This window comes from Scyliorhinus torazame, chromosome 13 (assembly GCF_047496885.1).
Source record: "Scyliorhinus torazame isolate Kashiwa2021f chromosome 13, sScyTor2.1, whole genome shotgun sequence".
Taxonomy (NCBI): Eukaryota; Metazoa; Chordata; class Chondrichthyes; order Carcharhiniformes; family Scyliorhinidae; genus Scyliorhinus; species Scyliorhinus torazame.
The window spans coordinates 10,426,603-10,450,267 of record NC_092719.1 but is presented as its reverse complement, the minus strand read 5'-3'; the positions used below and the strand labels follow the sequence as shown (position 1 = coordinate 10,450,267).

The following is a 23,665-nucleotide window of genomic DNA, read 5'->3' as shown; positions in this document are numbered from 1 at the left end:
CTCAATAAAAATTAAAAAGGCAGCAGTTAGCACTGCTGCCCACGGCGCCGAGAAGCCGAGTTCGATCCCGGCCCCGAGTCACTGTCCATGTGGAGTTTGCACGTTCTCCCCGTGTCTGCGTGGGTCTCATCCCCACAACCCAAAGATGTGCAGGGCAGGTGCCATGCTAAATTGCCCCTTAATTGGAAGAAAAAGAATTGGGTACTCTAAATAAATAAAAAAATACAAGTTACAAAAAACTGCGCATGCGCGAATTGGCGCAGCGCCCATTTGGCGCCATGAACTGCTCCAGCGCCGTGCTGGCCCCCTGTGGCGGCCAGAATAGGCCGTGCCCGGGCCCTGTTTGCGCCGTCGTGAAACGAGATGGCGTTCACGACGGCACGAACACTTAGTCTCCATTTTGGAGAATCGCGCCTTAAGTGTTAGCGCCATCGTGAATGCCGTCGCGTTTCACGACGGCGCGAACAGGGCCCGGGCACGACCTATTCTTGCCCCCACAGGGGGCCGTGCCAACCCGCGCATGCGCAGTTGGGACAGCCCAATCCTGCGCATGAGCAGTTGGACCGTGCCAACCTGCACATGCGCGGGGAACTTCTTACGCGCGACGGCCACTCACCCATGACGCTGGTGTTCTGGGGCTGTCCGCGGAAGGAAGTAGGCCCGGGGGGGGGGGGGAGAGGCCGGCCCGCCGATCGGTGGGCCCCGATCGTGGGCCAGACCCCCATCGGAGACCCTCCCCCGGTGAAGGAGCCCCCCTATCCCTCCCCCCCACAGGCCGTCCCCCAGCATTCCCGCAGAGTTCCCGCCGGCAGCGACCAGGGGTGGACGGGGGCGGCGGGAACCTGTCGTGTCGTAGCGGCCACTCGGCCCATCCGGGCCGGAGAATAGCGGGGACCTGTGTGAAGCGCCTCGATTGCCCTCTCAGCGGATTCTCCGACGTGCGCGGTGCAGACCACGATGAAGCCGTTCCCGCCGGCTGGGAGAATGGCGGGACGACGTCGGACCGCCGTCACGCGGGAAAATGGCGTAAACATCGATTCTCCGGTACGGCGCGGCATGGGAGAATCGCGCCCATTAAATTTTCAATAGAAACCAGATTTTGTTAAAACAACTGAGGGCTGTCATGCAAACATCAATGGGCGGGATTCTCTTGTCTCTGAGCGGTGCGCCGTTCCCTGGCGCTGAGAGTTTCTACTCCGCCGCTTGACAATGGGATTTCCCATTGAAGGCACCCCAAGCCGCCGGGAAACTCGCGGGCAGGGGCATGCTGCCACACAAAAAGAAAATCCCAACGTTCAGAGAATTCCGGCCATTAACTCATTCATCGCTGATATCATACAGAGCTTTCTTAACCACAAAAAGCATCATGCTTCCTCATCAAGTTTGGTGCAATGTGAAAGACAGTAATGATTCCAATCAGATTTGGCTCTGGATCATGACTTCATCTACTCTCCATGTAATTTTAACCGACGTTTCCCACGTGGGTCAGTACAAGCATGGTCTATCCCTGCCATTGCTGATAACTGTTCCTGATACAAATGGCTGCTGTTGATTTAATTTTACAGTTTTCCATCCTTAACTAATCACAGGCATTCATTCCAAATCAGTTATCTGATGGCCGCAACCTATAATTCAATGTAAGTCAGAGAGAGGGAACCAGCATCTATTCAATTCTGGGTTGTTTAACAATAATGAAATTCAGGTGTACGAGTTTCAAAACTGCTGTAGGAAATGCAGGTTCCTAAATTCAAAAGCATCTTCTATGTACTTTTCACTCACCAGATTTGAAATGATCGCTTAGTAATGACAGGGTTTATTAAAGACTACATTCCTTACTTCATTAAGGCTGAAAAGCTTTGTGGTTGAAATGAAGCCTGTCTAGACAAAATATTTATCAAATCAACATATGACGAGCATCACGGGGATCAAAATACCAGCTGCAGGTATCTTAAAAAGAATTTGAACACTTTGTGGAATCTAATTATTGTTTATACGGTTGAAGATGTATCAGGAGGATTCCCTCAAAGCTGTCAATTACCCTTGTGAGCCAAATCCACCTCGTTGAAGTCACAATTCAGGTTCGATTTTTGGGCACAGATCATGGCAGCAGACAGGGAGACCTCAGGTCCTCTTCTGAAATTAGGCCTAGTGCCTCTTTTGCACCTTCGGGCCTTCACTCTGCCTGTCCCACAACAGAACTGGATTCCGAACCCTTAGTAACGAACCCCAGGTGGGTTTTGGGAAAGGGGTTTGGATCAGGCATCGAGGTAGCTGATCGTCAGGACTGTGGAGTCAATTCCTCCTGGCTTTACAGTAAGAGCTTTGTAAAATACTTGGTTTATGACATAGGTTGGCAGGGTCCGGAAGTGGATTTACAGTTTGTGGGGCGCCATGCTCCCCTTTATTTCTGCCCTACCCCTCCAAAACCTCGTGTCTCTCTGAGCCATACCCCCCCCCCCCCCCTCGCACTCCCCATCACCTCACAGTCTAGCAAAACTAAAGAGCTGGTCATTGACTTCAGGAAGCAAAGTATCGTGCACACCCCTGTCAGCATCAACGGGGTCGAGGTGGAGATGGTTGACAGCTGTAAATTTCGATGTGTGCACATCACCATAAATCTGTCCTGGTCCACCCACGTCAGCGCTACCACCAAGAAAGCACAACAGCGCCTATACTTCCTCAGGAAACTAAGGAAATCCGGCATGTCCACATTGGCTCTTACCAAGTTTTACAGGGGCACCACAGAAAGCATCCTATCGGGCTGCATCACAGCCTGGTATGGCAACTGCTCGGCCAAGACTGTAAAAAACTACAGAGTCGTGAATACCGGCCAGTCCATCATGCGAACCTGCTTCCCGTCCATTGCCTCTCTCTACACCTCCCGCTGCCTGGGGAAAGCATAATCCCTCCCACCTGGCTTACTCACTCTTCCAACTTCTTCAATCGGGCTGGAGGTACAAAAGTCAGAGAACACGCACTAATACAGAGACAAAAATAGCTTCCTCCCCATTGTGACCAGACTCCTAAACCACCCTCTTATTGACTGATCTGGGGCGGGATTGGGGGGCTAACCCCAGATGGCCTATCTCCATCAGTTGGAGATCCTGCGAGTCAATTAGAATTACATAGAATTACATAGCATTTACAGTGCAGAAGGAGGCCATTCGGCCCATCCAGTCTGCACCGGCTCTTGGTAAGAGCACCCTAGTAAGAGCACCCTACCCAAGTCCACACCTCCACCCTATCCTCATAACCCAGTAACCCCACCCAGCACTAAGGGCAATTTTGGACACTAAGGGCAATTTATCACGGCCAATCCACCTAACCTGCACATCTTTGGACTGTGGGGGGGAAACCGGAGCACACGGAGGAAACCCACGCAGGGGGAGGACGTGCAGACTCCGCACAGACAGTGACCCAGCGGGGAATCGATCCTGGGACCCTGGAGCTGTGAAGGAATTGTGCTAACCACCATGCTACCGTGCTGCCCTAATGTGGTCAATGAGAGGGAAGGATAATTTTGTCTGACATGAACAACTCACTTCAGACAGGTCACCTGGGGGAAGGGACAGCAGATCCTCACCTCTGCGGTGCAGACCAACCTCGCTGTCGGTGACCGCTCTCTCCTCGGCCAACCCTGTGATCTCCAGAGCCCGTTCCTCATAGGGAGTGATGTCCGGAGTCGCCCGCCACCTGGTCCCTTTGCCGCCTGCAGGCACAGAGAGGGGACATTGTGAATCGCACGCTTGGTGCATCAGGCAGGGACCACAGCAGGTAACATGTGTGGGCACCACTCCTGGGCATGCTGGTGTTGTGCTAGTGGGTGCTGTGGGATTCGACGGGGGGGGCGACGTGCCAGCCGGCGACTTGTTGGAGGGTGGGGGGTGGGTGCCGGAGGTCAGGGCTGGCAGGCGGGACTGATGCCAGGGGCCGGTGTTAAATTACCCTTGCGGCTCGGTGGCGGTCCGTCTGGTCAGGCTGCCCGAACTGACGGCCGCTGCCACTGCCTTTGAGTCGGCATCAGCGACCCTGCTGCTGGTCCTCCAACCCCACCGGGGGACAGGGTGTCCCGCCTCGCCCCCACGGCCTCCATCTGCAAGGCCAGGCCAGCGTCCCCGACGTGTGGTGCCATGGTGATGCCTGGGAGTGAGTTCAGAGCGAGCGTTTATGAGCCACTCCCCCTTGTTATTGGGGGGATACTGGGCGCGGTCCTCAGCTGACGGGCAGCCAGTTCAGCCATGAAGCCCGTGAGGCAGCAACTTTGGCATAAAGTGCCGTTAAATACAGGCCGCGGTCTCGCCAGCTCGGCCGCTGGGATGCACGCTGGCACAGTGGTTAACACTGTTGCTTCACAGAAGCCAGGGTCCCAGGTTCAATTCCTGCTTGGGACACTGGCCGGGATTCTCCGACCCCACACTGGGTCGGAGAATCGCCGGGCGGGCACGAGAGTCGTGCCACCACGCCCCAACGCCAGCTCGCCAATTCTCCGGGCACCCGCGGGATCTCCGCCACGCTGGTTAGGGGCCGTTGAAAGCGATTCTCCAGGCATCGACAGGCCGAGTGCCCGTCGGGTTCGGCCGAGTCCCGCCGGCGTGGGCTACGTATGGTCCCACACGGCGGGAACTCAGAGTTCTGTCTGCGGCAACGGTCCTGGTGGGGGGGCGGGGGTTCCAACCCCGGGGGGGCCTCCACGGTGGCCTGGCCCGCGATCGGGGCCTACCGATCGGCGGGGGGGCTAGTTCCATGGGGGCCTATGTTCTTCCGCGCCGAGCCCCTGCAGGGCTCCACCATATTGCTCGGGACCTGGCGCGGAGGCGGGAACCCACACGCATGCGCGAACCCGCGCCGACCGTGGCGGGCCGGCCTTCGGGCGCCGGAGCTGCGGACACCACTCCGGCGCCGTACTAGCCCCCTAGGAAGGGGTGAATAACTGCCAGGTGAGGCCCGTTGACACAGGAGTGGCTCGCACCGCTTTTCACGCTGGCGTCAGAACTTGGCCGCAGGATTGGAGAATCCCGGCCACTGTCTGTGCGGAGTCTGCACGTTCTCCCTGTGACTACGTGGATTTCCTCCGGGTGCTCCGGTTTCCTCCCACAGTCCCAAATGATGTGCTGTTAGGTAATTTGGACATTCTGAATTCCCCCTGTACTCTCCGTCAGTGTACCCGAACAGGCGCCGGAGTGTGGCGACTAGGGGCTTTTCACAGTAACTTCATTGCAGTGTTAATGTAGGCCTACTTGTGACACTAATAAAGATTAATAATAAAGATTATTATTAAGGTTGCGCCCGATATGACACTTGGAAACCTTGTTGTTAAATCGCACCCATAGTGTGCCTCTGAATGGAAAGCTGCACTGAATAATATTTCTGCAATTTAAAGAGGGAAAATGGATGGCCAGGGTAAAGAGGTTTCAAGATGATAATGCTGTGGTGGAAGCATTAGTGGCGGAGGTGGGCAAGAGAACAGACGCCTTTGTTTCACAGGGTATCAGGTAGCTCTCAAAGACCATGGTGGAAAGGAGCAGGATCAGGTCACAACAAGGTCAAGGGATACAAATCCTGCCTAGATGCAGCGCAAAGCTAATTGAGGCTGATTAAGGGAAATCTCTATCTCATTCGCATAACGGAAGCCCTACCTAACGGCCTCCGGTGATCTAACTAGCTTCCCAGTGAGAGGCCATGCAGGCGCTGATTACTACTGGCCCACACAAATGTGGACCAGGCATCAAAGCACCTGGGGGGTGAGGGGGGGGTCTCCCAGACTATTGGAGGCCTCTGGGCGGTCAGCGACAGAGCAGGGTGGCACCCTGGCTGACCCCCGCCACCTGTGAGCACCTTGGCCCTCCCATGCAGAAGCACTGCCAGGGTGCCAAGATGGCAGTGCCTGGGTGCCAGAGTGGCACTAGCATGGGTCAGGGCCCGAGCGGGACAATGCCCATGAAACGAAGGATGAGGGGAGGCATGAAGGTTGGGAAGTGGGTGATGGGCGGGTTTGAAGGCGCCTCCGGAAGGTTGGGACAGTGAAGGGGTGGGGGTCCTAGAAGGGGGATGGGGCGGGGGAAAAGGTGCGTGGGTAGGCCTGAAAACGGGGGGGCCTCAGTGATCCCATAGCAGGGTGTCCTCACTTGGAAGGGTGTGGGGGTAATGCCCATGTGTGGGTGGGGGGTGACATTGCCCTTGGGGGATCCCTCAAGCTCACTTAGAGATTGGGGCACCATTTCAAAATGGCTGCCCGATCTCTGAGGAGCCGGTCTGTCTAGGGAGCTCAGCTCCCCAGTGATGAGAAAACTTTGCGTGTGGGCTACTCCCCAGGGCCCGATAACACAAATGCTGGAAAAGAAATTTATGGAAATTATGGAAAAAATTTAGCAGGTTAGGCCGCATCTGCGTTTTGAGTATAGTGACCTTTCACCTTTCATGATGATCTCTCACCAACGCTGCATCACCTACTGCGCTACACCAGCCTATTTTGTTCCTTACTTAAAACGAGGAGAACATAACAGAATCTTACATGTTGGTGTCTGACTGGATAGAGGGAATAATATTCTCAATTCGGAGAACTTTGATTCTTTTTATTTTCGCATAAACCTTGCCCCCTTCTAATTACTCATTTCCCCAACCTCTTTTAAAAAAGTTTATTTCGTGTACCCAATTATTTTTTTTCCCAATTATGGGGCAATTTAACGTGGCCAGTCCCCCTACCCTGCACATCTTTTTGGGTGCCACGCGGTCACGGGGAGACTGTGCAAACTCCGCACACACAGTGACCCAGAGCCGGGATCGAACCCGGGTCCTCAGCGCGGTGAGGCAGCAGTGCTAAGCACCGGCCCGCCGTGCCGCCTTTACCTCGTTGCTTATGAAATAAAATTATAAAATGCTGGAAATGCTCAATAGGTATGGCAGAATCTGTGAAAAGAGAAACAGGGTTAACCTTTCCTGTGCGAGGAGGCGATAGGTCACAATCTTTCCAACTCTCCGCCGATTCTGCCTGGCCCGCTGAGTATCTTCAGCATTTTCTACTTCCCGTCTCGGATTCCCAGCGTTCGCAGTATTTTGCTTTTGCTCATTACTGGTCTCTTCTTATCAGAGTATCGGGACGAACCTTAAGCACTGTGACGCCTATTGGCCACTCCTTGCCAATGTGAAGATAGAGGGAGGTAACATATTGTTTTACTCATTGCAAAACCATGTTGTGAAACACAAGGCAGCTGAGGGACAGAAAGGTTACTTCTTAGAATCTGAAACAGGAAAAACGGGTGGTGCAAGTCACTTTCCCAGTACCTCGGCCGCTGTAGACAGTGTGTACGGGAATGAATGGACTACGTGAGTTCTCAAGCTTTCCACATCAATGACAAATATGTTACGGTGGGAAAGAATTGAGTACATATTATGAGGAAGTTGACTTCGATCTTTGGGCAGCACGGTAGCACAGTGGTTAGCACAGTTGCTTCACAGCTCCAGGGTCCCAGGTTTGATTCCCAGCTTGGCTCACTATGAAAGCATGTAGATCATAGAATTTACAGTGCAGAAGGAGGTCATTCGGCCCATCGAGTGCACCTGCCCTTGGAAAGAGCACCCTACTTAAGCCCACATCCTATCCCAGAAACCGCACCTAACCTGTTTGGACACTAAGGGTAATTTTAGCATGGCCAATCCACCTAACCTGCACATCTTTGGACTTGTGGGAGGAAACCGGAGCACCCGGAGGAAACCCACGCAGACACGGGGAGAATGTGCAGACACCACACAGACAGTGACCCAGCGGGGAATCGAACCTGGGACCCTGGAGCTGTGAAGCAACTGTGCCACAGTGCTACCGTGCTGCGGAGTCTGCACGTTCTCCCTGTGTCTGCGTGGGTTTCCTTCGGTTGCTCCGGTTTCCTCCCACAATCCAAAGATGTGCAGGTTAGGTGGATTGGCCATGATAAATTGCCCCTTAGGTTAGCTGGGGTTACTAGTTTACGGGGATAGGGTGGAGGTGTGGGCTTAAGCGGATTGCTCTTTCCAAGACCTGGTGCAGACTCGATGGGCCGAATGGTCTCCTTCTGCACTGTAAATTCTGTGATCGTAACGTTGCGGACCAATGTTTCAATAAGAATGGAGCCCGATAATGCCTTGGGTTCACCGAGCACGATGCCTGTGAACCAGGCATAAGGCACCAACAGCAACAACAACAAATTTTATTGTACGGCATCCTTAATGGGGAGGCCGTACAATAAATAAGTAAATAAGTAACTTGGCAGCCATAATTGCCCACTCTCCTAGCTTCCTCCATGCTAACATGCTTAAACCTGCCTTGACTGGGGCAGCACGGTAGCACAGATGGATAGCACTGTTCCTTCACAGCGCCAGGGTCTCAGGTTCAATTCCCGGCTGGGTTCACTGTCTGTGCGGAGTCTGCACGTTTTCCTCGTGTCTGCGTGGGTTTCCTCCGGGTGCTCCAGCTTCCTCCCGCCATCATAAGGGGTGTGGAGAACCACTGTAATAGGAGATGTAAGGTAGGACCTGCACTACAGGTTCGCCGGTAGCTCCTGTCGGCTGGCTCCGCCCACGGAGAACGGAAGAAATATGTATGACCTCCAGTGCCCTGCCATTTCGCCAGCTGCACTGTAATAAAGCCACAGTTGTACTCAACTTTAGTCTTTGTGCAATTGACCGTGCATCAAGGGGTAGGATTCTCCAGTCTGCCAGCCTCGTTTTCCTGTGTGGCACGTCCCTGCCAGCTGTGGGATTTTCCATTTGATTTCCCATTGTGGCCACCCCAAACGCCGTCAGTATTCCGTGGGCGTGGGTGCGCTGCCGGCGGAATGTGCTTCATCGGAATGTTAACAAACAAAACAAAAATTGACACGGAGTCACATAGCAAGATATTGAGACAGGTGGGTGAAGGAGATAACGTTTAAGGAATGTCCAACAGTAATAAAGGCAGGTAGTGAAGCAGAAAGGTTTACGCAGCGAATCACGGAGCTCAACATCCCAACATCAGGCAGAGGTAAGGCCTTGGGAAGAAAAATCACAAGATGTTAACGTCTGATGTGCTTTCTGTGCGTTGCTTATCAGCCACCTCCGGCCACTGAGAAACAGGCCACAGGGGATGCGGAAAATCCCCCCTTATCCTAATACACATCCCACAGCGAGTGGTGACCCTATCTCGGAACCAGAAATTCCGGTTTCAAGTCCTTCCAACAGGCCAACAGGCGGGCGGGAAGAGCGGGCAAGACTCCTGGTCGGCCACACTTGGTACGGAGTGGTTCCTTCAAACCAAATGCCTCTGGCGACAGACAAGTGGCCTGTTCCAGGTAAAACTCGCTATGGAAACAAATGAAAGTCTGGCTTGTTCACCACTTGGTGAGGGAAGGTGGTTAATAAGCTACACACGCCATGTGGGAAGGCGTGCACCATCTTACTATTTTTTTTAAAAATTATTTTTTATTTGTTTGGGTTTATTTTATTTTTGAATAAAATTCGAGTACCCAATTATTTTTTTTCCAATTAAGGGGCAATTTAGTGTGGCCAATCCGCCTACCCGGCACATCTTTGTGTTGTGAGCCATTTTACTACATTTTCATGGCTTTATCCTCCTCGCCCTGTTCTCTGGAGGTGCCAATTGAGTTTAGTGGATGTATTGAGTCAACTGTATTGCTGTCCTTCAGTCCTCCTATGTACCTAGGTGTGTTGAGGCATTTTTGCTATGCTGTATCATTCCTGTGGTTTTGTTGCATTATTTGATAAAATGGAAAAACGTTAATAAAAATGTATCTTTTAAAACTTCTGCTCAGAGTTTAAAAATTTTTTTTTAGAGTACCCAATTGTCTTTTTTTTCCAATTAAGGGGCAATTAAGCGTGGCCAATCCACCTACCCTGCACATCTTTATGTTGTGGGGGTGAGACCCATGCAGACACGGGGAGAATGTGAAAACTCCCCACGGACAGTGACCCAGAATCGAACCCAGGTCCTCAGCGCTGTAGTCCCAGTGCTAACCACTGTGCCACCGTGCTGTCCTGGAGTTTCATCAGAGTTGCCAATCATTCGAACTCAACCTTCCGGGCTGGGCCCAGAGGCCTGGCCAATCGTATAACTATGGCGATGACAGGACTCTAAACTAACAAAGGGTGGGGAGAGGGTGGAGGCATTGGGTGTAGAGAGATTTAGAAATACTAAGAGGGCGGTTAAGGCATTGGAACAGAGTAACCAATGTGGGTAAACGTAAGCAGAATGAGACAGGAAGGGACAGAACGCTAATAAAAATTGCACATCAGCGAATATGTCATTCCAAGGAATAGAAGTAAAAGAATTAATTAAATGTTCTTTATCTGAATGAATGAAGAATCTGTAATAAGATGGATGAGCTCGTGGTACAAACAGAGATAAATAATTTTGATCTAATCGTCATTACAGAGACATGCTTACAAGGCGATCAAGGATGGGTAATAAATATTCCAATATTTCACAATCTTTTGGAAAGACAGACTGAAGGGCAACAGAGGAAGGGTAGCCCTGATAGTAAAGGATGACATAAGGACATCAGTGAGAAAGGACAAGGCTCATAGGGTAAGGAGATAGATTGAGTATTGGTGGAAATTAGAAATATATCTAGAGTCAGAAAAGAGTGGTGGGAGTCGTTTATACGCCCCGTAAACAGAGCATTAAACAAGACATTTTTTAAGCCTGTAACATAGGCAGCATTTTAAAAAATTTAGAGTACCCAATTCATTTTTTTCCAATTAAGGGGCAATTTAGCATGGGCAATCTACCTACCCTACACATCTTTGGGTTGTGGGGGCGAAACCCACGCAAACACGGGGAGAATGTGCAAACTCCACACGGACAGTGTCCAGAGCCGGGATCGAACCTGGGACCTCAGCGTCGTGAAGCAACAGGGCTAAACCACTGCGCCACCGTGCCGCTCCAACGGTACCACGAACTTAACAACGACCCAGGATCAACCGCCATATGTGCAGATCTGACTTTCAAAGCCCATCAGCTCCTCAGAATGAATCTGGCCAAGCTCTCTCCTCTGGGAAGTGTACTTGATTCAAGCCGTGAGTCTTGAAAGTTATGGCACTGTTTAAATAAACATATAGCTGTAGTCTTGGTGGAGTTTTAGAGAAATAATAAAAGCGGTATTTAAAGTTAAATTAACCTGAGTGTGGGCATTCCATTCTGTCTGCAATCGTCAGGTGCAGCCAGCGAAGGCACAACAGAATCCTGGTACAATTGGACAGTGAGACCGCATCTGGAAGTGCAGTTTTGGTCTCCACATTTAAGAAAGGATAAACTCGCATTAGAGATGCTACCGTGAAGATTCACTAAATTGGTCCCAGGGATGAAAGTCTGAGTAAAGTGGGTCCACAATTCTTTGGAGATCGAAACAACGAGAGGCCATCTCATTGAAACTGACAACATTCTGAAGGGACGAGATCAGGGTGGACGCAGAGAGATTGTTTCTGCTGGTCAGGGAACCTCAGGACTGAATTGAGAAACAATTACTGCACTCAAAGCGTTGTGAATCTTTGGAGTTCTCAACCGCCGAGGGTTGTGGATGCTCCATTGTTGAATACTTTTAAGGCTGGGATGGGCTGATGTTTGGTCTCTTGGGAAGTTAAGGGATGCGGAGAGCGGGTGGGAAAGTGGAGTTAAAGTCGGAGATCAGCCATGATTGTATAGAATGGCGGAGCAGGCTCGACAAGCCATGTGGTCTTCTCCTGCTACTATTTCTTGTGATCTTCCAGATTAACAAACCAAGGTCTTTCTCTAAAAGCATTATCTTTATCAGCTTTAAAAATGCACAGTGATGAGAAAGCTGTACACTGAGGTAGTAGCGCTTAGCCTCTGTAAGTGACTTGAATGTGCAGAAGGAGTTAATTTTTTGTTTACGGTAACTTTTTTAAAAAGTTTCTTAAAATGTTTTTTTTTTTAGATAAATTTAGAGTACCCAATTATTTTTTCCAATTGAGGGGCAATTTAGCGTGGCCAATCCACCTAGCCTGCACATCTTTTGGGTTGTGGGGGTGAAACCCACGCAGACACGGGGAGAATGTGCAAAGTCCACACGGACAGTGATCCAGGGCCGGGATTCGAACCCGGGTCCTCAGCGCCGTAGGCAGCAATGCTAACCACTGGTGCTGCCCACCAGTTTCTTAAAATTAAGGGGCAATTTAAAGTGCCCAATCCACCTACCCTGCACATCTTTGGGTTGTGGGGGTGAAACCCACGCAGACACGGGGAGAATGTGCAAACTCCACACCGACAGTGACCCAGAGCCGGGATCAAACCCAGGTCCTCGGTGGCGTGAGGCAGCAGTGCTAACCCACTGCGCCACCGTGTTGCCTTTCCTTACAGTAGCTCACAGCCTTTTCTCTTATTTTCTTACTCAAGGTTAAAAAAACAAACAGAAAATCCATGGGTGATTTGAATTTCATCCAGAATTTCTTTTGCAAGAAGAAAAGAATTTGTTAAGCAAACCAAATCGCTTTACCTATAACTGCTCAACGACCTTACCCCACCAGGGAGATGGTTTCATGTGGCTGCGAAGCATTTTGCATAATTGCAATTCAATTAAAAGCTGGGAGAAAGGTTTTCCAGGGAACCCTTGGTTGCTCAAAACTGGCTGATGTCCAGCACATCTGCCATGCTCCTGAAACTGAACAAAATCTGTTAGTATTGACCCATCCAACATTGATGAAATGTCAACTGAAAAGCTACCTGTTTATTGGTTCAATGAGACTAACTATTAACAGTATTAAAGTAAATACAAGCCTAGAAATGTAAAATTATTGGAAGTAATGTCGAACCTTAATGTACAATCCTTCATTCCACGGTATGATATTTTAATTGGAGATGGTCAAACAGGTCTATGAACATAGAACGTAGAACATACAGCGCAGAAGGAGGACATTCAGCTCATCGAGTCTACACCGATCCACTTCAGCCCTCACTTCCACCCTATGCTTCCAGTGAAATAGTATTCAAGGCAGATGGATTAAAAATTCTCAGAATAAGATCATAAACAGTCATTTTTAGTGCACATGTTCACACTTCATTGGTGGAAAGACCCATTGAAACCTGTACTTAAAATGGAGTACAAATCCAGTATGAAAACCCATACTGATTCGCAGGTTAAACTGACTAAGCTTCATCCTTCAGGGATTTTCACTCTGGTTTGTTCTGCTGTCAATTCAATGCCGTACACCCAATTTAGATAGTGTTTACACAATAAATGTAGCTTAAGTTTCTTTACGTTAAACATTCTTTTCCTCCACTGCTGGCGCAGTGTCAGCAGTGTGTACCATCCACAAGATGTCATTGAGGACTCACCAAAGGCACCTCCCACACCCATGACCTCTACCACCTAGAAGGACAAGGGCGGTAAATGCATGGGAACACCACCCCTCCAAATCTCACACCATCATAACTTGGAAATATATCTTTCATCCTTCATTGTCGTTGGGTCAAAATCTTGGAACTTCCCCGCCCTACCCGAACAACACTGTGGACGTATCTTCACCACGTGAACAGCAGTGATTCAAGAAGGCAGCTCACCACCACCTTCTCAAGGGCAATTAGGGATGGGCAACAAATGCTGGCCAAGCCAGTGGTGCCCACATCAACTGAATGAATAATTAAAGAATAGTGCATTTCAGTGTAAAGTGCAACCGCATTTCTCTACTTGAAGAGCGACCGCCGAATCGCGACCTCACATTCGAGAACTTCAAGAACAACTTTGGTTTCTTGTCAAACCTGGAGGAAGAATCAAAGTGCAGGCTTCATTCAGGGTGAAATGATCTTCTTTATCGTACGTTCATGAAGCGGGATAACCAAGTTACACAGCCGAGATCGAAAATAAGATTTGGCCATCATACTAAACTACAAAATCTGCGACAACATCCAAAACTTCAGGAGTGAAGTTGAAGAGCGATTCAGTTTTCTTTCAGCCTTGAAATGTGTGCAGGTTTAGAATGTGTATCAAAGCACATTATTCTGTCTACCATATGCAAATTTAACACTGCCATTTTTGATTATTGTTTATGTTGGTAGATATTTGGTCGATGCATGTCATGCATCTAGCACTGTACGCCAAGATTCTTTACGTGTGGACATTGGCTGCTGTCATAATATCCACGCATGTATATAATGAAGTGCAGACAGACAGTGATTGACACATAGGATGACCAGTGAGCACACAGCACAGTGCAGCCAATCACCAGACAGGACACCACCATTATAAAGCCAGTGGGCACTAGGTTTCCCGCTCTCTCGGGACCCAGCCACTGAGCCAGTCAGAGTCCACGAGCTAGCACAGTGAAAACACCATGCGGTAGCTAGTCAGTCTGGTCAGGCTAGTACAAGGTCTCCAGTCAGTTCAGTATAGTGTCGACCCACAGTTAAATATGTATGTTAGTTCTATCGTTCAATAAAACCGTGTTGGATCTTCTCCAGTGTTAGATGTCTGTTTCTCGCATCGCTGCATCAAGTGCCGTCCACACCGAACCGACCTGCCTAACACATCAGCTGCCAATCTACCTTAGGCGGTATCACAGCCGAGCTTGATCCTGATGTCATAATTAAAAGCAAAATACAATAGACACTGGAAATCTGAAATAAAAAACAATTCTGAAAAAGAGGCACACTCAACATAACTCTGTTTTTCTCACCACAAATCCTGCCCGACCTGGTTGAGTAATTCTATCACTTTCTGTTGATCCAAATGCCACCTGACGCACGTTCATACTACACTCTCGGAGTAGCTGACTCGGAGTCGGGAGTGGAAATCTTATGCCCTGCTTAACTCAAGGCAATTGTAAAACCCTGAACATATTAAATAGTGATCATACCCAGGTCCGTTTGGTCTGTAGAACATCATACTACACTGAGCAGTGTCAGCACTCACAAGGCCATTTGGGAAGTTCTGGAGTTCTACCATTATCAGTAATGCTTGGCACCTCAATTTTTTTTTTTTTAATTTCCCAATTTAGCATGGCCAATCCACCTACACGGCACATCTTTGGGTTGTGGGGGGTTGAGACCCACACAGACACGGGGGGGAATGTGCAAACTCCACAAGGACAGTGACCCGGGGCCGGGATCGAACCTGGGTCCTAAGCGCCATAAGGCAGCAGTGCTAACCACTGCAGCTCCATGCCGTCCTTGCCACTTCAATTTTAAAATCCTCATCCATGATTTTGAAATCCTCCAAGGCCTCTGCCCTCCCTTGTTCTACAATCTCCTCCAGCCCACAAACCACGAGATATCCAAACTTCGCTAATTCCTAGTCTCTTGAGCACCCCAACGTCAATTGCTGCACCATTCAGAATAATGCCTACAGGTGTCTAGGCCCTAAACGCAAGAGTTCCCTTCACCTCTCTGCATCACTTTCCTCCTTTAGGACACTCCTTAGGACCTCTCGAAGAGCCGCAAAGTGAAAAGGTATGGAGGTGCCCCACACTTGGATTCCTTACAAACATGATGGGAGGTTTATTCGGAGATGTTGCTCATATAATCTAACATGGAGAAATGGAAGCCCATCCAAAACACTCTGCTGATGTCGCAACGGACCATGTGATGTTCCAACAGCCGTTCTCTGATGCATAACACCTCTCACCCTTTACTTCTTTAGTATAATGACAACTTTCTTAACATTTTTTACAACAAACTCACTTTTGCATTATCTCTATACATATATACAATTAAACGGGTTGTACTCAACATTCTGGAACTTGGCTACTTGAGAGCTTGGAAGTGCCCTCTATTCTTTCAGTAGGTGGCACTTCCTGGGAAGTTACTCCAGTGTCTGTCTCTATCGGTATTGGTGTTGTAAAGTCCTCAGGATCGGAATTTGTCTATGCATCTGTGTTTGATCTCTGTTCAGAAGTATCACTGTTTAGATTTTCCAATGGAAATACTTCCTCTTTTTTTTGTAAATTTAGAGTACCAAAAGCGAGTCTCCAATCAAGGAGAGCGAGTGCTCGCAAGGAGCGACGCGACCAATGATAAATGGATGTCTGCGCCCATCCCAGCAAAGATAGGTCGAATATCATACACTCTACAGGTGGATGATGAGAGAGTTTGGCAACGTCATACTGACCAACTACCGGCCTCACAAAGTCAAATTGTTGAAACTTCTCAAGAGGCATTTCCATTGAGGGCAGCACGGTGGTGCAGTGGTTAGCACTGCTGCCTTACGGCGCCGAGGTCCCAGGTTCGACCCTGGCTCTGGGTCACTGTCGGTGTGGAGTTTGCACATTCTCCCCGTGTTTGCATGGGTTTCACCCCCCAACCCAAAAGATGTGCAGGATAGGTGGATTGGCCGCACTAAATTGTCCCTTAATTGTAAAAAAATTAAGTGGGTACTCTAAATTTATAATAAAACAACATTTTTTTAAAAAGGAGTCCTCAAACTCCTCGAAGTGAATTGAGTATCATTGTCACTCACAACCTGCTCCAGTGTACGAAATTGTGCGAATATTTCATCCAACTTCTCAACAGTTTGTTCTGTAGGGTCAGCACGGTGGTGCAGTGGTTAGCACTGCGGTCTCACGGCGCCGAGGTCCCAGGTTCAATCCCGGCTCTGGGTCACTGTCCGTGTGGAGTTTGCACATTCTCCCCGTGTTTGCGTGGGTTTCGCCCCCACAACCCAAAGATGTGCAGGGTAGGTGGATTGGCCATGCTAAATTGCCCCTTAAATGGAAAAAATGAATTTGGTAGGGAGTATTGGAAGGTAGGGAGGGGCTAAGGCCACGAGAATGAGAATTTTAGATTATCGGCACTGGAAGACTGGGAGCTAATGCAGGTCAGCCAGGGTGATGATGGAGTAGAAGCTGACACATTATACCAAATGGGCAAGAGAGTTCAGAATTCAATGTTTCTCAGGGGAACATGGCACCCGACCCTGAAGCCCATGAAATGGCACAAGAAGATGTTGGGCGCGGATCCCCACATCATTGCATGCTCGAGCAACGTTTCAGTCGGTGGTGGTGCGTGAGAATCGGAAGCACTCAGGGCAGCACGGTGGCGCAGTGGTTAGCACTGCTGCCTCACGGCGCCGAGGTCCCAGGTTCGATCCCGGCTCTGGGTCACTGTCCGTGTGGAGTTTGCACATTCTCCCCGTGTCTGCCTGGGTTTCGCCCCCACAACCCAAAGATGTGCAGGGTAGGTGGATTGGCCGCGCTAAATTGCCCCTTAATTGGAAAAAATGAATTGGGTACTCTAAATTTATTGAAAAAAAGAATCGGAAGCACTCCCGCCGACAATCAAGCAGCTAACGTAGCCCATTAAGGGGCCGATTCAAAGCAATGTTTCGTGGCCCGTCTGCTTTTATGGTTGGCAGGCGTGACGATAGTGCAGACAGCATTTCGGTTTTGTGCTGCAACCTCGAGCCAGGGCTGAGGTTTGTAGCTTTTCCAGGCCGGCAGCTCTCTGAGACAGCTCTGCTGCGGCTGTCCCACTTAGGGAACCCATTAGAACTCCATCCCGCACCCTCTCTTTTCTTGGCATCCACGCTCTTCCCGCTCTCGCTGGCAGTGCCCAGGCTTTCCCAGCCCCTGTTTCCTGCTGGCTGCCCGTTAATTGGCCGGCCAGCGTAAAACCGTGTTCCGGGGCCGATGAAGGCCCGAAGTACATTTCACACCCATGTCCAGGCGCAGCGAGTGCGCATGCCCAATGGGCGTCAGATTCAGGCCAGAGGGCGAGGTGAACTGAAATTCCTCCGAGGCCCACAAAGATCACCTGTGCTGCTGCTAGTCTCGGGAATGGAGATCCTGTCCTGCCCACCTGGAACCTACCTTACTGTGGGATGAAGCAGTGTAATATTTATACCTTGCAGCTCGCTGGCCAAATGTTAATGTCTCTGGGCCCCTCCTCTTTGCTTCAAATGTGGGTGACGGGACAGTGCGCTTCACAAGTCATCGCACTAAAGGACAAACACGCCTTCAATAAAGTCAAGTGCTTGTGTACACCAGTCAGAGCACAAGGGTTAAAAAAAAACCCACAAAGCTTGTATCACTGGATGAGACACTTACATGCAAAGCTTTGAATACCCAACCAAATTAGCTGAACAAGAACACTGACTCAGAACAGTTATTTAAAGCAATTTTCAATTAAGTAAATACTTCTTCAAGGGAAAGACCATTCACGTCCAGTAATTATGAATTAAAGTTACAGTTGTACGTTGTAAAATGAAAATTTGCACCATGAAAATGAGAGCATGGTTCTCAACTCAACAACAGAACTATAATTACTGCATATGAGCAAAAATGTTACATGCAATGGAGAAAAGGGAATGTGAGTTGTTGACTTTGTTTCTCATGCAAGCCAGAGGAAGCAACATTCACTCTCATTAAGTATCAAGGATGATGGGTGAGTGATGTGCACACTGGGGTATGTTTGAGATTTGCTACATATACAATTATATATGAGTCAGAATATGTTACGCATGGGCTGTTCTTTTCCAAATGTGTTCATAGGATGTAATCATCACTGGCAAGACCAGCATTTGTTATTTATTCCTAATTGCCCCTGGGAGGTTGGTGGGTAGCTGCCTTCTTGAACCGCTGCAGTTCATGTGGTGCAGGTACACCCACAGTGCTGCTAGGTAAAGAGTTTGAGGATTTTGACATGTTATAAGGTTGTATGTTGCCTCATGCAGAGGTTTAGACGTTTGTGTGATTGAACAATAACTGTTTATTAACACCTAACTATACACATATATTGGATTGGATTGGATTGGATTTGTTTATTGTCACGTGTACCGAGGTACAGTGAAAAGTATTTTTCTGCAAGCAGCTCAACAGTTCATTAAGTACATGGGAAGAAAGGGGAATCAAAGAAAATACATAATAGGGCAACACAACATATACACTGTAACTACATAAGCACCGGCATCGGATGAAGCATACAGGGGTGTAGTGTTAATGAGGTCAGTCCATAAGAGGGTCATTTAGGAGTCTGGTGACAGTGGGGAAGAAGCTGTTTTTGAATCTGTTCGTGCTTGTTCTCAGACTTCTGTATCTCCTGCCCGATGGAAGAAGTTGGAAGAGTGACTAAGCCGGGTGGGAGGGATCTTTGATTATGCTGCCCGCTTTCCCCAGGCAGCGGGAGGTGTAGATGGAGTCAATGGATGGGAGGCAGGTTCGTGTGATGGAGTGGGCGGTGTTCACGACTCTCTGAAGTTTCTTGCAGTCCTGGGCCGAGCAGTTGCCATACCAGTGTTGCTCTTTCTAGCTTTAGTCTATTTCCTCTGTTTAGGTCACCTTTGCTCATGAGTCGCCAGGTATCTTTATGATACCGCCACGTGGTTCAAGTTCAGGTTATGATTAATAACACGGCACACCGCTTAGTAAGGATTAAAACAACGGTCATTTATTATATACAACAAGCAATATTAATACCCTAATACTACTTTCTATACAACAACCTATCACTACTGGCCAATACTTAACTTAGGAAGAGCCCACCAGGTTAGGGGAACGAATGGCTTGTCCAATCAAATCTGGCCCGCGGGATTCAAAAGGCTGCTACAGGTCGGTGGCTAGGTGTCTCTGCCGGATAGCGATCGTTGGATTCACACTTACAGTGGTCGGTGGCTGGTCTTGCGAAGGTCTTGAGCAGGCGAAGATGAAAGAGAGAGAGATCTGAACTTGGACCTTTACTTTTATAGGGCCCAGGGGCTTCCCGCCTCCCAGGGCGGCCCTTGACCCTGAGTCCCAAGTGATTGGATTCTGTCCCCAGTCTCTGGGGTCGATGTGTCCAATGGTGAGGCGATTCCTTGATCGGGGGGTGGTCGCTCACCTGTCTTTGTTTCGGCCACTGCAGGCGCCGACAGGTCTGGCCCGGTATTCAATTGCTAATATGTTGCAATTGTTCCCGGGGATAGCCGATTTAACTGTGGATGTCTGAGTAGATTAGGTGTAAACAGTCCTGAATGAAACTGCGGATACCTGTGTTGATGGGCTGTTGATAGCCCTGAGTATCGATCTGTGCTACGTTCCCAGAGCTGAAGCTGCAAACCTGTCTGCAGCTGCCTGCTTGTGTCTTCTTGGCTGCTTTTCCCAGCAGTCTTTCAGGTTAGCCATTTTAAACTGGGTTTTGGCCAGATTAATCGGAACGCAGCCATTTTACATGGCTACACCAGGCTGCGATGCAGCCCGATAGGATGCTTTCTATGGTGCATCTGTATAAGTTGGTAAGGGTTAATGTGGACATGCCGAATTTCCTTAGTTTCCTGAGGAAGTATAGGTGCTGTTGTGCTTTCTTGGTGGTAGCGTCGACGTGGGTGGCCCAGGACAGATTGTTGGAGATGTGCACCCCTAGGAATTTGAAACTGCTAACCATCTCCACCTCGGCCCCATTGATGCTGACAGGGGTGTGTACAGTACTTTGCTTCCTGAAGTCAATTACCAGCTCTTTAGTTTTGCTGGCATTGAGGGAGAGATTGTTGTCGCTACAACACTCCACTAGGTTCTCTATCTCCCTCCTGTATTCGGAGTCATCGTTATTCGAGATACAGCCCACTATGGTCGTATCGTCGGCAAACTTGTAGATGGAGTTGGAACCAAGTTTTGCTACGCAGTCGTGTGTGTACAGGGAGTTGAGTAGGGGGCTAAGTACACAGCCTTGCGGGTCCCGGTGTTGAAGACTATTATGGAGGAGGTGTTGTTGTTCATTCTTACTGATTGTGGTCTGTTGGTCAGAAAATCGAGGATCCAGTTGCAGAGTGGGGAGCCAAGTCCTAGGTTTTGGAGCTTTGATATGAGCTTGGCTGGGATTATGGTGTTGAAGGCGGAGCTGTAGTCAATAAATAGGCGTCTGATGTAGGAGTCCTTGTTTTCAAGATGCTCTCGGGATGAGTGTAGGGCCAGGGAAATGGTGCCTGATGTGGGCCGGTTGCAGCGGTATGCGAATTGCAGTGGATCAAGGCGTTCTGGGAGTATGGAGGTGATGCGCTTCATGATCAACCTCTTGAAGCACTTCATTACGACTGAAGTCAGGGCCACTGGTCGGTAGTCATTGAGGCACGTTGCCTGGTTCTTCTTTGGTACCGGTATGATGGTGGTCTTCTTGAAGCAGGTGGGGACCTCGGAGTGGAGTAGGGACAGGTTAAAGATGTCCGCGAAGACCTCTGCCAGCTGATCCGCGCAGGTTCTGAGTGCACAACCAGGTATCCCGTCCAGCCCGTCGTCTTCCGTGGGTTCACTTTCAGGAAGGCCGATCTGACTTCGGAAGCTGTGATGGTGGGTATGGGTGAATTATGGGCTGCTGGGGCACTCGGCAGCGGATTGTTGGTTACCTGCTCGAACCGAGCATAGAATGCATTGAGTTCATTGGGGAGGGGTGCGCTGCTGCCAGAGATACTGTTCGGCTTCGCTTTGTAGCCTGTTACGTTGTTTAGTCCTTGCCACAACCGCCGAGAGTCTGTCCGTGATTCTAGCTTGGTTTGATATTCTCTCTTGGCATCTCGGGGGGCTTTGTGGAGGTCGGACCTGGATTTCTTGTATAGGTCAGGGTCGTCTGTCTTGAACGCCTCAGATCTGTCCTTCAGTATGCAGGTTACAGTCCTGACTCGGTGCTATCTTCATGTTCCATTATATCAGACTCACTAGTCTACTACTCCCATGTGATTCTCTACATCATACTGTGGACAGTAATGTTTCCACAGTCCCAAATTAACCCTCACATGCCCAAACGTGGCATGACCCAGCATTGATGAAGATACAGCATAGTCATGGGTTTGGTAGATGCTATCGCTGAAGCTTCGGTGACTTGCTGGAGTGCATCCTGTTGATGGTACATGCTGTTGCCACTGTGCACTGGTGACACTGGGAGTGGATGTCTGAGTTGGTGGGTGGGGATTCCAATCAAGTGGGTTGGTTTGCTTGCGTGGTGTCGAGCTTCTTGAGTGTAGTTGGCACGGCACTCAGCCAAGCAAGTGAGGAATGTTCCATCAGACTTGAGCCTCGTAGAAGGTGGGAAGGCTTTGGGGAGTCAGGAAGTGAGTTATTCCTGACAGAAACATCCAGCCTCTGACGTACACTTATAGCCACAGTATATACACGGCTCGTCCAGTTTATTTTCCGATAATGTATATAGTTAGCTACCATATGTCAGCTCGCATCCAGGCTAAAATAGAGTTGGGGGAATGCTACATATAGGATAGTATATCAGCCAGTTGAAGCTAAGTGAACTATAATACATAAACTAAAATGTGATATGTTTAGACAAGGATGGAATACAATACAAAGTAATGACACACTGAGGAATTCTAGTGTGGTCCTAATGGAAAAATGAAACAACAGCAGGTTTGTTAATGTTATCTTGTCTCTGAGCCATGTTTCTATTGAAACATACTCAAAACCAAGTTGTCCTGCATGAAGTATACATGCATAGTTCATGGGAGGAGATGGGGTGGGGAGGGGGTGCGGGAGTGGGGCGGGGGTTGAGTGGGGGGGGGGGGGGCAGGGGGGGGGGGGGTTGCGGGGGGGGGGGGGCGGTTGCAGAGTTTTTAGTGTTTTGACCAGCAGTTTGTTTTTCATTGCTGGTTGCTAAATGAAACGGGACCCTTTGGCCCAGAAGGAGTGAATATCTTCAGAAAAGGAGGTCAGGAAAATAATAACAATATTTATTATTGTCACAAGTAGGCTTCCATTAACACTGCAATGATGTTACTGTGAAAATCCTCTAGTCGCCACACTCCGGCGCCTGTTTGGGTACGCTGAGGGAGAATTCAGAATGTCCAATCCACCTAACAGCACGTCTTTCGGGACTTGTGGGAGGAATCCGGAGCGCCCGGTGGAAACCCACGCAGACACGGGGAGAACGTGCAGACTCCGCACAGACAGTGACCCAAGCCGGGAATCGAACCTGGGACCCTGGCGCTGTGAAGCAGCATTGCTAATCACTGTGGCTCCCGTGCAACCCACAGAAATGTATCACCAACTTTATTCAGTGAGGAGCTGTGGATGTCAAGTGGGTCAGTGTCAGGCTCAGATTAAATGCCACCCTTGGTCAAACTGTCATCACTTAACACAAGGATATTGGCCGCTTGGATAGACATTGTCCACTAGCTGTTCAACCACACCCCTGCAAGGAGTCAGCTCCCGTAGGGGAGGAGGGCAGTGAAGGAAATTGGCAATAAAGTGAGACAAAATTGTACATGCGATTGACACTGAACAAAGTTTCAGCACACTTCGCAGTAGCACAGCTTGAATTGCCTGATGCTGCTGAATCCTGGCAACATTCCAGGATCTGGTACCTTAACTGATGTGATAGTGAGCCTGACATTTCTTCAGTCGACAAGGTTCTTTCTGGTATTGGCGTTCGGCTGCAGGAGAATTTTAATGTCTCTGGCCCGCCCAAATGGAAAATATCAGCACTGGCAGAAAATCAGGGGCATGCCTCTGCTGTTCAGTCTTTTGTTTATGCTTTATTTTTCTAAAAGGTTAGGCTCCTTACATCAGGCAGGGACACTAAACACAGGCAAAGACAATTTCTCACCGAGGGAAGGAAATGACTGAAAAGGCAGTTCCCCCCACTGTACTTACTCTCATACATCATCCTGAACACATCTACAAAACAGCTTGAACAGACATCAGGGAGTTGATCACTTGCAAACCTCCCAAATAGAAAGTAAAACTTATAGGATCATAAATTTATATAACACAGAAGGCGGCC

General features: G+C 49.3%; 1 long non-coding RNA gene across 1 annotated transcript in view; it reads right to left on the bottom strand.

The window, feature by feature from the left end:
• The window catches only part of LOC140387655 (uncharacterized), a 28,349-nt gene extending 21,239 nt beyond the window's left edge, over positions 1 to 7,110 (bottom strand). The window contains exon 1 of the long non-coding RNA XR_011933930.1: positions 6,932 to 7,110. This is a non-coding gene — a long non-coding RNA (uncharacterized lncRNA). The remainder of the gene's footprint in view (positions 1 to 6,931) is intronic.
• Between the last annotated feature and the right edge of the window lie 16,555 nt (positions 7,111 to 23,665).